The sequence below is a fragment of the Pieris rapae genome, chromosome 3 (genome assembly GCF_905147795.1).
Source record: "Pieris rapae chromosome 3, ilPieRapa1.1, whole genome shotgun sequence".
Classification (NCBI taxonomy): Eukaryota; Metazoa; Arthropoda; class Insecta; order Lepidoptera; family Pieridae; genus Pieris; species Pieris rapae.
The window spans coordinates 2,392,444-2,406,219 of NC_059511.1; the positions used below are offsets into that span (position 1 = coordinate 2,392,444).

The following is a 13,776-nucleotide window of genomic DNA, read 5'->3' on the forward strand; positions in this document are numbered from 1 at the left end:
CGCTAAAAGTGATTGCCATCTGTACATCTTTTATTATGGTTATAAAGTTTTCTTCTTTCTTTTTCGTATGTCAAACCCATGTTGGAGTCGTACCTAACGCCATTTATGTAGGTACCAGTGTGCCGAGCATTGGCAAGGTTTTTTAAATAAAAAGAAAACTGGCTATGATTTACACATGCCCTTTGACAGTCCAATATTTTTTGATGTGACTCATACAGCGATTTACGTCTGTATTTGGAGCCTCCTGGTTCGATTTGGAGCAGTAAAACGATATAAACGTAACTATCAAGCATTTACCCGAAATATTAATAAGCTTCAGATCCCACCTGGATGGTGTCTGCAGTAAGATATTGATATCTGTCACTCATTGCGAGATGATCTTATCGGAGGCGACATGCCCCCACTTGCCTATGAATTATATTAATAATTAATCTATATATTTGTACTAGCGACCCGCCCCGGCTTCGCACGGGTGCAATGCTGATACTAAATACACTACAGAAAATCTGTGAACGTTGTATATAAAAATGTGGGTTATCCATAAGATATAGACAAATACTATCACGAACTTTTCTGTAGACCATACAATACTTAGTGCATTATTTTGATAAAACTCTTAGGTTTCAGCCTGCGTTTGCAATGTAAGCGGAAAAAATGTAATTATTTGCTACATCACATTAAAGATCTCAAAAATAACAGTACTTCTCCACTATTTAATGGATGTTATTATACATATAAACCTCTTGAATAACTCGATCTATTAAAAAAAACCGCATCATTATCCGTTGTGTAGTTTCAAAGATTTAAGCATACAGAGGGACATAGGGACAGAGAAAGCGACTTTGTTTTATACTATGTAGTGATAAAGTATGCGTATAAAATAAGTTCCCGCACCACAAGAGTCGTGGATATTGGGAAATCTGAATCTTGGCTATTGTGCGTCCAATGATGTAATCACATCCTGCCTAGCAGTTCTTACGTTATCGTTGTCAAACAATGCGTAGCAGACGTATGTTTGTATAAGATAAAGTTTTTTGGCTCAAGTTTTACGCACAAAGGTAGATGCTAATATTTATGCGTTTTGTCTCTACGCCTTTATAGATATATCAGTGTTACAATGTTACTAAAGGGTTTGCTTTGCTTATAAGTTTAACGAGACACTAAATTGCTTCCAAAATTGTATAGTACACATTTACACGTTTAGTATACATTTTGATAAATAAGTTTATAGTTATAAAATAATTTGGCAGTGAGCAACAATAACGAAGTATGTTAGGGATCGATAATGATGATGATCGGGGTTGGTGACACAGAAGGCAAAAGATCACGTGGTCTTTCACCAACAAATTGGCCGATCAAGTGAAAACCTATTGCCCTCAGAACTTAACTACTACCCACAGATCAGAGAGAACGATAAAAATTTCAATCTGTGCTGCGCATGTGTACTGTGGTGCGGGGTTCATTTCATTCAGTACTTTCCGAAGCATTTATCTAATTAGTGGCGATTACTCTTATTAAATCAGTGTATCTGCACCAATTATACTAAACACCTGTCTCTAAAAGATAGACGCTAAAGAGTCCCTTAAGAATACAATTAATCAGGCTAATTGTGTGACTCATGGCATATATCATTAATGTTATAGACTATTCTACATTGACTCGTAGACAACATTAAAATATCTGATACTCAACGTTTTAATAATCCCACTGCCATAATCCCCCTGATCAAATGTGTGTTAGCGAAGTCGATATAACATAGCCGATTTTCGTTTCTAAGACAGTTTATTTAATTACATCCGCGGGTTTCCTCACAATGCAAGAACATAAATCTATTAATTCTTAGCTATGAATCGAAACCCCGACCTCATGGCCAATGTATACCACTTTGCTAACAGTGTACAGTCATAACTAAAGTCCAAAAGAAGCGTAGATGGAAAACCTCTAAAAGGGTCACTGTCAAATGATAGCAAAAAAGACAACTTTAACCATCAATTTGGACACGATACAGACTTCCTTTGATAAAAATGTGAGGCATTCATTCCTTTTTTGCCGTAAAAATAAATATTTGTGTTAACCGAAACTTAGGATTTATTTTTAAGAATAATAAAAATATCGTGTTTTCATTTATAAATTAATGGTTTCATGGAACTCTTAGTTTGGTGAAATTAATATCTTAGTTTACTAAATCTTTAGTATTAACCTGGGATGTAGCCCTGTTTAATAGGTAGTAGTATAATGTTATATACTACTACCTATTAAACCTAATATATATATATATATATATATATATTAGTATATATATATATATATTAGTATATATATATATATATATATATATATACTAAAGACTTACAGGTTACAACTAGGTTAGGTTACAACTTAATTACTATTTTTTTTATTGATAAAGTTCGCCAACGCTCGGCACACTGATACATTGGTAAAAACAAACACAAAATACAATTTTTCAATGTGACAAGCACTTAGAGGCAAACATGACATTCATTTAGAGCACATACAAATATCAATCGAAACAATTATTAAACAAAACAAACATTACAAAAAAGAATAAATTACAAAAAACTAAACAAAAATCGATATTAAACTTAAGAACATAACTATTAATAACTAAAATATTTTACAACAATCTTCCAACCTACGGTAGCTCATTTCATGTCCGTAATGCTCTCAATGAAGTTAAAGTTTCTTTTTGGTTTTAGTTATTGGTTTAGATGCTACCCGTGCTTCATTCATATTACAATGTTAATGCGAACTATATTGTAGTCACAAATCAAACATGGTTAATAAACCATTGCGTGTGAGCCCTCTGCATTATAAGGTGTACGTGACCTTAATTGCCCTTACGATGAGCGCTATAAACCTGAGGGGTCAAATTAAAATTGCTACATGTTTGCATGGTTATTTGTGTAATATTATGTAAACGGGATTTACATACGCGGAATATAGGATTCAATAAGTCTAAGCAGAGATGCGCTGTGCAAATGGGCTGATTCGATAGCTTGCACTGATGTGTTATTCACTTTATGTAGCGCACAGTGTATTTATCCTTAGACGCATAACATTTTAAAAGCATTGAGATGCATCATTTATTTATTTATAAAACACTTTTGCCCTAACAGGTGACCCTAAATTACAGGAGTGAACAATATGTGTGCAACAAATTTTGCGAAAAGCGATTTGGTTCGTTTCACCAATAAACAAACGAAACGCGCCGTTTTTTTTATCCATTCTAAACCAGGGTGATATATTCATATACTAGTTCGTACACTCACACAGTACATGCCTTGAAGTATTTGTTAGAAAGAGACCGAAACAGTTTAATTATTTTTTAATTATTGCGCTTCTAGTGCTCGCTTCTATACGGCTCTCTTGCAAGCACCTCTAGCAATGTGAGTTTCTATAGGCGGCGGTATCACTTAACATCTTTGAGCCTCCTGCCCGTTTGCCCATTGTTATATAAAAAAGAGACGGCTGCAAGATATTTGAAACCTTGACTCGTTTTCGGCGATAAAAATATATGACGAAAGCAAAACGCATTTATTATCAATACACTTTTTACACAATACATTTTCATTAAATACTTCTGCCGCTGTAATTCCAAGTCGTGGCCTGATTGATTTCGTTATTTTTTTAATGGACAAGAAGCTTAGCTTTTAGTGTTTGATACGCGCCATCCACTTTTTGTTCTAAGATGTGCTTATTTGCTCCTGTCACATATATTTATCTTAAATTTGAGACTGTTTGTTCAATGTAACTATATTTTTCAAGACTAAGAAAGTACGTATAATACATAACTCGTCTTGTCTTTTATATGAAAACCGAGAAATTTAAATTCCTTACGCCCAATTCATTATAACATCCTTGTGCAATATTATATGTGTAGTGCATTAGGAAGATATATATCATAATTGTTATTCTTGTTTCAGGTCAATTATTTTACGAATGAGCTTCTACAAGGTCAGTATCTGAATTATTACCTACCTTATGGGCTAAGTATTACGTAAGCAGATGTACTGCAATTTATAAAATCGCTATAAGGAGAAGTGTGTGCGTACACACTTTTCACACTCCGCTGTCGATTGGCAGTACGCTTTCGCGAATCGTACGTAAAGGAGTGTTGGGCTAATTTGTGTGACACAAAGAGAGCGCGACGTTAATACTCGGCGGTATGTTACGCTGCGCTAAGTACACGTTCTGTTTCTCGAAGCCTTCCGCAGTTTTACGCACTTGCGAGCCTTTTGGCAATGTGAGTATCAATCGGGTACGGTGTCACTTAATATCAGGTGAGTTTCGTCATAAACATTCATTTCGTATTATTATAATTTCTTTGTAAATGTCATGGCTGAGATTTCTAAGGGTGATATTCAAAAATTAGACTTGTAGCTTGTGAATTACCCTCCTACGTGAATTCAAAAAAATATTGTATTCACTGTTGTGTCTTTAATTTGATATACAAAATGATTTATTAAGTTAATAAAGTATGTATGACACAATTATCGGTTGAGTACGCACTGACAAATATTTATAAGTACTATATTTGAGTAGGCCGTGCATTCTTTGTTTCGTAATTTTTATAATAGTTTGCGAAATTTAAAAATCTGATTCTTGCCGCCCATAAATAACTATAAATCTCCAAAAGCTGTCAGATATCTTTTTGGTTTTAAAAACACTGTTTAAGCAATAGAATCCTGTATGAGAAACACCGTTAACAACAAACAAAATTTAATGTTTGATATTACTTTTCAACTAAAACACTAATTTCCTTTGAAACTGTTAAATGTGTACGAGTTGTGTAGTTACAAGTTTAACTGGGGTTTCTTGACTTTATCTCTATCGAGCTTTGAGATTACCTTTGCGTGTTGAACTTTCGTGAATCCGCCATTTTATTTCGAGCGGTTGAGCTTTTATTACTTTGGTTCAAATGTTTTACGAATTTGTATCAACCTGATTTAGTAAAAAATTGTTGTTAGGATTGGCACGCTACTTTGTGTGCGTGTATATGTTATGTGTGTTATCGCATAATTTACATAATTCGATTAAACACATATCAAAGTTAAATAATATCGGGTAAGGAAATTCTATTCAAATTTTAAAAGCTATGTAAATATATTTTTGGTTATTAGAACATAAAACAGTTTACAAGATCCCATATATAGGCATTAATAGATACTGTAATTGTTCAACACTTTCTTATGTTCAATATACTTTTTGTTAATTAGGTTTGTTAAAAATTACCTATTAGTTTTAAGTTGGCTTAAGTGTTAACATGATGTCTCAGTGACGAGACAATTTAAAACAAAAAAACTACGCCCCACACACTGGCAATTTGATTGAAATTTCAGTTTTTTATTATATGTTTTATACATTTACTGGCTGTGTTTCGTAAAACAACTCCTAAAGCTAAGCTAAGCTAAGTGAACAATTACATTTTATATTAGCAGGGCGAGCAGGGCCCCCCATCTCATAAATTTTTTTTTCGTTCTACTTCCCTTCCATTGTGTCCATGAATTTTTTTCATCACTTATATTGTTACAACATAAAATAAAATAATTTTTTTGCATATCAACAACAACATCAACAACATCTACATTTTTGGTTGGGCAACATCTACTTGCCTATAAAAATAAGTATATAATAAATAGAATAACGTATGTATATTATAGAACATTCCTAAAGGACTTTTCTTATGAAAACATGTTTCATTAAAAGCTAACATAAAAAATAAAAAAATACTTTGTACTATTAGTTTGACATGACCATCTCGAACCCAAAGTTTTTGCACTCAATAAGACTCCAAGTCTAGTTCTTAACGAATTCCGCAAACTCGTAAGTTATGGTAATGACAGGCTCTAAGTTTTTTAATTGAAAAATTCCTTCTAACGAACTAAGCTTCCTTGTGTTTTTATACGCAATGCAAAAAGATTTATGTGCCTATTTGCTGTCTTGCCTTTTCCCAAGTAAAACGTTAAATTAGAGCAGGATAGGACAACCAGTTTTCTAAGCTCCTTCCATTTTAGATTCAGACGTCCTTTACCTAATGTGTTGATTTTTTTGAGTAATGGTATTTGAATTGTACATAGCAATAGAAATGTTTGCTTGTTATCTCGAAGTTTAATTGTACAAAAGTTTGTATATTTGATTGGTTTGATAAAATATCAAAGTGTGTTTATAAAAAAACGTGTGTTAACATTACCTGGAATAGATCGCTTATTGGCAATAAGGTCGTCCGTAGCAATGGTTATGTCTTTATCAAATTGTACGGTCCTGTCTTTTCGATATTACCGTATTGGGTTACGTACTGTAAGGATCGTGTGTGTATTTTTATGAAATAAAATTGAGATTAGTGCATTCAACCTACAAAATTTGTGTAAATAATTTGTACTATGTTAATACAACGCTTGGGCGGACAAGTTCTAAAGATGGGGTTCAGTATCAGGAGTTATCTTTAAGTATGACGCCCGTATGTCAAAAATATATTGAGTGTTAAATTCCGAAGTAATTCCAATCATATTCCCAAGCAGCCGCTTGAAACCCGCAAGCAAACCTGACAGTTGCAGACGAGGTAGAGAGAGCCGTAGAGTTATGGAGCGAGGTGAAGATGTATTATATTTGGATATATTATGTTATTGCCATCGATTACTAGGCCCAAATAAAAAAAATTGTGGCCCAAATAAAAAATAATATTTTAACCTTTTGGAAATGTAACAGAAGTAATACTGTCACGCACTAATCGTTACTCAATGGGCAAGTCGGGCACAATGGTCGTTTAATGTTACAAGTAGAGCAAAACAAGGATTGTTTTTGCCACCAACGCAGCTTTCTGAATCACCGGTTATTTTGAGATACTTTAGACATACTATTTCAGGAGAAACGACTGAATTTTTATATGTAAATTATGGTTTAGTGCGTAGGGGTTTAAATAATAAAGTTTATTTGCCTATTCGCAATATTAAATTTTACGGCTCACATCTTTGTGGTGAGGCTGGTGCTAAGATTAGGACTATAGAAGTCAATAAGAATAAACAAAATGAAATTAAATTAGAGTGATTTTGGGTGTGTGAATATATGTAAGGGTGAGTAAAAAAATAAATTTAAAGTTTTTATATTTCTTCCTTCAATGGACTTCGAACTTTCCGCGCTTATTTTTGTCTGTCTAAGTTGGAGGCTTGAAGGCTGACACTCTCCATTATCTCATATTATTATTATCTTTGCCTTAGGCAAGGTAATTGGTCTTCTGCATCTTAATTAACGTATATTTTTGAGTAGCGATTCCTTAAGTGTTAAGTTCGTTCATAAAAACCGAAGGATGCCTATCAGAGGCTCGCACAGCCAGTGTTAATCACTTACTTAATCGCTAGTATTGATATCAATATAGTGTACAAATTATCTAGGAAAAGCAATTAGGCCATCGCCTAATTAGCATCGTAAATTCACAGCGTATCGTTGTTTAGAAATTAAAACCAATTAAAAAGCGGTCATATGAGCGCAATAACGCTTAGTCAGTATGATCGTGAGCCGAGGTCATTGACCTTCAAGTATCTAGCTCTAGTTAATCAATTCTTTTACGCTACTCTAATTAGCGTATGCTGATTTAAGAAAAAGAAAGAAATTTTACTAGTTTAGTAAATAAAATTAATTAATTTCGATAATATAACATCGCTTATAACTTTCGCGATAAATGTATGGGTTCGTATATAATTAATTAGTTGTTTTTGGTGTACAATATTAATGTAAACTTTCTTCATAAGAAATAGGTTGACAAATTTCATATATCGCTAGTCCCCATATTAAGAAGTCCCGTTGTAGTGGCTAAGATTTTAACAATTAGTGGTACATGGTATATGTTCTGTAAATTCTATGAATAGCGTATAGAATCCATTTCTCTGTATGAATATAATCAGAAATTCTTAAAGAGTTTCAGTACAAGAAAGATGTTATATTTAGTTTAATGCTGGTGCAATACAAATATCTAGGTCGTGCTGATTGGTGTATCGGCTGAATGCCCGCCAACAATGCTTCAGCCAAATCATCAGCCTTCTGTCTTACACGTCGATAATTCTAGTTTATCTCAACATTGCATCATGCTTTCTCTGAAAAGCCGCTCATACCAAACTGACGGAAATTAATAATTCTTGCTACGTAACGAGAAATAGTTAATAATATATGCTTGTTTATTTCCAATCATTCCAGATGTATATGAATGTACTTTTTTCCTCTCTATCCTAATATCTCAACATCCTTTAGTACATACCAAGTATCTCTACATATTGCTTTCTTTCTCTATTCAGTTCCTGCTAAAGCTTCTTTATCTTCTATCCACCTTTTTTTAGGGCGCCCTATTCTTTGTCCGCGCGTATAAAATTTATGAATTGCAAATTAACAGACGATTTCCAATACTGTAATAGTGACTCTGTAAATATTTTAATATTATCTTTTTTTCTATGTGTATTATGTGATATTTATGTAATTATTTATTAAAGAAAAGTGTCTCTTTTCCCAACAAAACCGTATCTGCAACAGTAGGTACATGTAACGGTATTTAAATATTTATTTACAGATTTATATATTTGCCGTATTTAGTATTCTAATGTGTTAAATATTGTGCCAAAATATTATATCATTCTCTGGCGCTTTAGCCCTATGCAAATGGAATGCAAAACGCTGCATGCTAATAACAGTAAACACTAGTCTAATCCGAAACTCGACTCTAAAATTTTCTTTGTCGTTTGCATACAATGAACCGGTTAGGAATCGCATGGGCGGGTTCCTCGCTTTAACCAAGCTTAGCAGAACATTCTCCTACCTATGTTACATTTACACCCGAACCCAATAATTAATCCAGAATCTGAGATCAGACCGTGACAGTCGATCGATCTCAATCAAACCCTACGAAGACAATCCATTTTTGGTGACGGATACATGTCTATATTCAAAACATATCAAATAGCTTTTTAATTATTTTAAAAACTGGTGTAAGTTAAAATCTTAGGATAGGATGTTGGCACAATTGAATTGTCGTTTTCATACAAAGGTCTATCCCCATACACCGATCCGACCTACCATGGATTGTATCGACAAGTGGCTGTTACAAACCGTCGATTGGTTTTGCACACTTTTATCAATATTAAGATGTCTATCTCAGAAGGTCAAAAATGGATTGAGATAGGTTATTGAGTTTGGGCGTTAGGCTTGACGGGAAATATTTAATTTCGACGCGTCGCCCCGTACCGGGTAACTCGCAAAGTTACATTGCAGATTCATATCTGAATGACTTGGCAATCGTGTCACGTGTAATAAAAGCACCGCCACCGCATTTCCTTTCATATCGGAGCAAATATTTACTCAACATGTTTAGCTCATTTATTCCGAAATACTCGGCACTTGGGAGTACGTTTGTGCGGCAGATGTCTCGAGAGTCCGGGGATCCGCATTCATGAGCCAGCTGAACCATGTACACAGCTATGAATCTAGTTTCCTTAAATGCAAAGAAAGGCCGTCGCCCTGATAAGGACCTGTACGTAATTCACCTTAGACGCGACGTTAGTTCCATGCTACGTGATTTATAATGTCTAGTTGCGTGAAGCAGTCGGATATGAAAAGTTTTTTAGCTTGAAACGAGATTGGTTTTTGTTTCAATTACAATAAATGCTGGAATAATGGAGGTTATTTAAAGTCAGACAATGCCGGAATTCTATGGGAGCCATGTTGCGGCATATGGACGTTCCGGCCGTGTGCCGCATTCAAACCAGCCGGCGTGCAGGGAACTAATAAAACAATTGCGTATGTTTGTTAGCAGCTTCACACTGCCTTGTGTGCAATTTAAAACTAACACAGACGGTCCTTTGCGAGCGTGTTTTGTTTCTTTTTCTTTACAACCCAATGAAATTTGAAGGGCATGAGTATATGACGTGCGCCTCGTTTTTTTCTAATTACGTCGCCGAATGCGTGCGCGATGTAATAAGTTGATAAATATTTTAAACTTAATTATGAGATTTTATTTAAATGCTTTTTTGACTGGATTAACTCGGAGGCATTTGAATTAACTGGTCAAAAACCTGATACTCTGTAATCGAATGAGAGCTTTCAGAAAGTTTACTTGCGAAATTGGTAACATCGGTTAAAAGCTCGATCCAATTTGGCACAAGTTGTACCACGTGTTGCTCCCAACTTTAATGGATTGGATTTTGTAATTTTCAAAAGGCATCACAATACTCTCACTAATATAGGTTTCGGAGACATTGATAGAGTGCTAGTGAAACAGATTGTCGAGATAAAGTTAAATTATTACCCCTTTGGTTGAATCACCGAAGGCCACTTGGTTAGAAAAATTGTGTCACCCGATGACTCATAGGCCCATTCTTAAGATTTTTATTGATAACCTTCCGAAGACTGACCTAGATCGGAAAACGAGAAATCCAAAATACTTAGTGAAAATCTGTTGGTTTCTTTGAGACTAGATTGTTCTATAGGAAAAAAGCCTTGTTATTAAGGTTGATATATTGGCTTTTGAGCATTAACGTTTTCCACGTTTTAGATGTATTATAGACATTGAGGCATTTTTATGTTGTAGCTATACGTGTGGCTATGGAAATATAAAACTTGGATTTATAAAAACATACTTTTGTTAGGTTTTATAATATTGTATTCAGAAAAGTTTCTATATTTACCATAATTAATATTTGTATTTATTGTAAATGTATATAGTTGAATAAATACTTATTTTATTTAATAATTAGAATATAAATAACACTTCTGTTGTAAGCCCCACGATTGTCCTCGATATTTCCCGCGAAGAATCTAGCCAATCACAGAAACCGCTTTGTCTATGACACTTTATAATTTATATAACTATTTTTATTTGCTATCTTTTTTATATAAAACTGGGGCGCACCTGTTTTATATAAAAATGGGCAGGAGGCTCGGTATCTGCCTACCCCAACTCATACAGTTAAACATAATAACTTAAAGGCACTATTAAAATTTGAAACACTCGTTATATTAATTAATCATACTGAGCAATAATGTCTATGACCACAGAAATATTAAGCTAAGTATATTGTTACCAAGCTAAAACTGACACCGAATTCGATGTCGGGAATTCTCGACTGAATTATCTTTTAAAATCCAGTTGAGGACAAAAGAATGTAAATGTTACATTGTAAAATGAAAATGGTTTGATGGTTATCACCTATTTATTGTGTTAAATGGGTCAGCGGTCGGCGACCTGCGTTTCCGTAATGAAGCTCACTGGGAGTTGCTAAGTTGAAACCATGAGACAAAATAAAACCAAGTTTTATTACTAAGTGCCCTTAGTAGCACTTATACGAATAAAAATAGTTTCTGTATTTAACGCTTATTTTTTTAATTAATTAGTTAGGGTTGTTTTTTCTTTGAATGTCCCAAAAGTATTAGTATAAAAACATGCGATGATAATGAGTAGGTTACGCAAATATCAGAGAGTGGCAGAGAGTTTCTTATCAGTGCTTCTTGCCCGCTCTACGGCCTTGACTTGCGAACTGGTAGTCAATGTAAATTTACAATCAATTTAACATACTTTCTGTTGACGTTCATAAGTGTATTTGGTTAACTATATGAAAGTTATTTTGAGTTGGAGTTTGATGTTAATAAAGTTAATAAGAGTCGATTGCAAGAACCGCATAAGAAAATCAATAGAAATAAAATTACACAATAAATAATGATACAATTATCAACTTGACTTTTTATGTCCTATACTCGCCTGCCATCCAGGCAGAGGGCGTCCATAGTCAGTCTCCATCGCGTTCAGTCTTGAGCCTCGTATTTCATATGGCTCCAAGTCTCTCTTGTTCTCTTTGCCTCGTCTGCAACTGTATGGCGCCAGGTTTGCTTGGACGGCCACGCTTTCGCTTTCCTTGCGGGTTCCAATTCCTGCTTGAGAATGTGATTAGAATTCCTTTGGAGTCTATGGCCTATCTAATTCCATTGCGTTGCTTGATCTGCTGCTTGAAAGGGGATTCTCGGCTGCGCTCCCAAAGTTGCTTGTTAGAGATCAATTCAGGCCAGTATACGGCGAAGACAGCTGTTAACGAAGACTGTTGTAGTCGGTGCAAGATTACTCAGTACAATTAACAAACTTAATCTTAAATTTCAATGCAATACAAAAGAAAAAGAAAATACATGGATTACAAATCCACGAGTGTCAAGTACAAAAATCATGATTTAGTAGGATTTTATATGGTTAAGAGGTGTTTATGTAGAATAATTTAGTTTTTGGGCTAGTGTTACATATATTTTTAGCGACTTATCAAATTGGCTTTTATGGAGCAGCTCAAGGGATAGTTAATTCTTTCGCCTAACCCGGTGAACCCGGGTTCGATTCTCCCATAGTGAGATTTTTTTTTAAAGATTTGTATTTGATTTAAAAATTTAGGTAAAAGTACATTTTATAGCGAACTAAAACCTGACATGGTTTATCCGTCGCTGTCAGTGCTCACTTAATTGTCATGCAAAAACTATTAAAGCAGATACAATAGGTACACTTAACAGAAAATAAGTGAATAAAGTTAGGTAGTATGTTTGTAACTATCTATGAAGTGGTTTTTCTTACTGTTAAACTTATCAGTAGTCGCAAATATGCTCTGCATCTCTAGTGGCAGTTCATTTAGAACGTTTTGTAGTTGAATAAGAAATAAAAAAGTATAGAACTCACAAAACCTGCTGTCAAACAGGTGTCTTTTAATTTTTACTATACCAGAGCTTCTGCAAATCAAAGATCAATAACTCGTACAAGTTTCAAAGAAAAGCTTACGTAAGGCACTAGTTAAATCTGTGACGAAGTTCAAATTGGACGACATGTGGGGATATTGATTGTTGACGCATTAATGAGATTTTAGAAGGGAGTGCGACGAGTGAGGCACACCAGAAACACAGTCTTGGCTATTTCTGGCGAGGCGTTGACCTGCAGTCCTATTCTGTAGCCATGGATTTCTATTGGCTGTTGATACGTCACGTGTGAGGTGATTTCGTGTTTGATACTCGATAACAGATTAATCGGTTCAGATGAATCAGATTCATAATATGCGATCTGGTTAACGTTTGTGTATTGTTTGCTCGATATGGAATATTGTTTAGTAGCGTTTGCGTCTACCTACTGCTAATGTGCTCTAAGTACTCGGTTTCTTTGTACGTAGAAACGTAGGTTGTTTGCGACCAAGGACCAGAACCAGTCTCTTGCTCAGATCTCCATTACTTCGATATTATCGAAATATTTATGTGCACAGAGTGAATTCACAGTAGCGATATTGTGTATATTTTTAGTATTACATATATGTATTTGATTTTATGCTACTTGATACTACTAATATATATCAGGTAATATATAAATACTTACTCAATTAAACGTGTACTAAAGATCTTCTAAACGCAAGCTAGGATGTGTTTAGTAGCAGGGTGAGAAATCAAGACGAAAGAAGAAGAAGGTGTCTTTCAAAAATCAGATTTAAATAACACAGTAAACTCATAATAGATCGTTAAAGTATAGCGTTGGAGCTTATATCAATTGTATTGAATGAAGAGTTCATACGCGGACTGATAATCGTCAATTTAATGTTGAAGCAACCAAACCGTAATATTGAATTGTTAGGACCAATTTATGAGGTACACTGACACTACTGACATGTTATAAATATTTCCGCAGTGTTGGCCAAGTGGCGTCAGCGTGCCACTCTCATCTTTGAGGTCGTAGGTTCGATTCCCACCTGTGCACCAATAGACTTTCTG

The 13,776-nt window shown here is 34.5% G+C and overlaps 1 protein-coding gene across 1 annotated transcript in view; it reads left to right on the forward strand.

Moving 5' to 3' along the window:
• LOC110991967 (dystroglycan 1) overlaps positions 1-13,776 on the forward strand; it is a 79,604-nt gene that overhangs the window by 7,233 nt on the left and 58,595 nt on the right. The window contains exon 2 of the mRNA XM_022257580.2: positions 3,945-3,975. The gene's annotated coding sequence lies outside the window, so the exon portion shown is untranslated. The remainder of the gene's footprint in view (positions 1-3,944; positions 3,976-13,776) is intronic.